The sequence below is a fragment of the Nematostella vectensis genome, chromosome 5 (genome assembly GCF_932526225.1).
Source record: "Nematostella vectensis chromosome 5, jaNemVect1.1, whole genome shotgun sequence".
Classification (NCBI taxonomy): Eukaryota; Metazoa; Cnidaria; class Anthozoa; order Actiniaria; family Edwardsiidae; genus Nematostella; species Nematostella vectensis.
In genome coordinates, this window is record NC_064038.1 from 9140969 (window position 1) to 9143885 (window position 2917).

Genomic DNA, 2917 nt, shown 5'->3' on the forward strand with positions numbered 1-2917 from the left:
ATAAAGTTAATAAACAAAAAAGCGTAAATAAAATACAAATCCAGGTTTTTAAAGGTGTACTGTAGAGTTCTTGTTTATGTTCTTAGGATCATTCACATAGCTTTCAGTTAGAGGATTCAGCCGTTAAAACGCTACCCATGAACCACCGCGGGTTACGACACATGGATTCTCGAGTGCAACCTTATTTGAAATAGGTGTATAAAAGTGGGCCGAGTGAGTGTTTCGTTACATGCTGTCAAAAGCGTGTCTCTACTGCTTTCTACAGACACGCTCATTTGAAGCTCTCGACCAATCAGCGCGCGAGTTACACTGGTGTTATATCATAAAACAGTTGAGGCGATTTTCCTCCCTTATCTCGGTTCACCTCCTCCCCATTCACTGCTAACACTGGTGAGGCCCGACCTGATTGGGATTGTTACCCTACCTGGTGGATTTTTTGGTCTCCCCGGTACCTGCTGAGTTTTCATATCAATCTTGTTTTATAAACTGTCGTTTTTCTAGCTCGCTCGGTCATTTCCTTTTTAGGCACTACATACCATATTTGTGAGTCCCGCTTTAATCAATTTTTTGCTTTTTTATCGCTCTGGAACTTTGTTAGCCGAGAATTTTTACGTAAACTTGCAGGAATTCGTGTTTACTACGATTTTGCTGGCAGCCATCTTGGAAATAGAGCCTAGTCCCTATCGTTCTAGAATATCACAGGTCTCCCGCGCGCTCTTTAAGACCTATAGAAAAACGACAGCCATTGATTGATATGTCAGGCAAGCTTTACCCTTACCTGGTTTTTGTTTATGACCTCAGTGGGAAAATAAAATTTTAAAATGATGAAAATATTCGCCAAACTGAGCTTTTTACCGAAAACCTGCCGTGGAATTATTTGCCAGGTCTTCTTGAAAACTTATAATTGACAGCAGAACCTAAATTGAGCCATGGTTATACGGTTGTCCGACTAGCCTCCGTATAAACCAAGAGGCCCTGATGCCAACAAAACGTGAAGCGCTGCCGGATCTAAAAATTTCTGTTAGCTAGATTTGCAGATTCTCAAAATAGAAAAAAAAAATCGTAAAACAGCGAAATCGACCTTTGGCCCGTTCGCTTTTAAAGATGTGTAAAAAAATAAGAAAAAAACCCGCATTTAAATTGAAACCAATCGAGATGCAAAGAAATGCCAGGGGCCCCCTTGAATAATCGTTTTGGGTTCTATTTTCGGCCTCGGCTTTCGGCTATGATAGAGCGACAGGGATGGGTGCGTGTCAGAGGTTGCGAGTCAGGGGTAGCATGTCAGGGAATGCGTGTCAGGGGGTGCGTGTCAGAGGGTGTGTGTAAAGGGGTGCGAGTCAGGGGTTGCGTGTAAGGGGGTGCGTGTCAAAGGTTGCGTGTCAAGGGGGCGTGTCAGGGGGTGCGTGTAAGGGGGTGCGTGTCATAGTGGGCGTGTTAGAGGGTGCGAATCAGGGTTTGCGTGTCTGGGGATGCGTGTCATGTAAGGGGATGCGTGTCAGTGGTTGCGTGTCATAATGTGCGTGCCAGAGGGTGCGTGTCAGAGGGACGTGTAAAGGGGTGCGTGTCTGGGGGTGCGAGTCAGAGGGTGCGCGTCAGGGGGTGCGTGTAGGAGGGTGCATGTCATTGGTTGCGTGTCATAGGGTGCGTGTCAGAGGGGCTTGTAAGGGGGTACGTGTCTGGGGGTGCGAGTCAGAGGGTGCGTGTCAGGGGTTGCGTGTCATAGTGTGCGTGCTAGAGGGTGCGTGTCAGAGGGGCGTTTAAAGGGGTGCGTGTCAGGGATGCGTGTCAGGAGGTGCGAGTCAGATGGGTGCAAGTCAGGGGGTGTGTGTCAGAGGGTGCGTATCAGGGGGTGCGTGTAAGGGGGTATGTGTTAGGGAGTGCGAGTCAGAGGGTGCGTCATTTAAGGACAGATTTGACTTTCAAAAATCAGACTCGGGTACCCTGTGGTGTTTGTTTAGATCTTTAGCACCCGACTTCGAGATCGTGGTGCACGATCGTGGTGCACATCGATATCCCTCAAACCAGCTCAAATAATTAATTAATCTTCTGATTGTTTGTTTTTGTAAATATTTAAAATGCTTTGCAATCTGTAATGGCAGCAAGATTGTTTCAGAAGCCTTCAAGGAGTGGACATTGTGTTTTGAGGCCATTGAAAATTGAAATGGAGGATCAGAATAAAGCAATAAAGGTAATCTATTTGTCTTGATCTGTGTTTACTGATCTCTTTCCTTTGTGTTGTTTTTTGAGCATTTTTTGAGAGGGTTGATTTTGCTGTTTTTACTTGTTCGACTTGAAATTTGTAAAAGAACTATTTGGCTAAAAAGTAGTTGCTATCACCTTTTATGGATACATATCTTCAAGACCGTTTATCCCTTACACTATCCCTTGCCTGAGTATCTTTATCTCGTTGTGTTTATTTTGCATTTATGAATTTTTTGGGGTTGTGGGTACTTCTCAAGGCCGTTTAAAGTGTCAATAGGTTAAGATGATCACAAGACCGATGTGCATAATTTTTTTAAATTTTAAGACCGGCACCGTGCATTTATGGATAACCTCAATTTCAATCAGATAATTTAAGCGCGCTTAACATTCAAATGACATTTTTTAAATGAAACTAGAATTTTTATCTGTAATTGACAAGCCTACTGAGAAAGAAAGAATGCTAAACAGCGTGGTTTAATACCATTTATTTTCATAAAACTGCCCCCTTTTTCTTCCGTGAATTAGAAATTCCTACTTATTCAATAAAAACAGGAACCTGACCTAAGGAAAAGTAAATAGCAAAATCCAGTACCTTTTCCATTTAATTAATATCCTTCTTAATATTCTCCCATTTTTCGCATTAAGTCACGGCTTTCATTAAGTCACGGCTTTCTAATTCAAATAAAGGCCTATCACTCATAAAGGCCTTAATTTC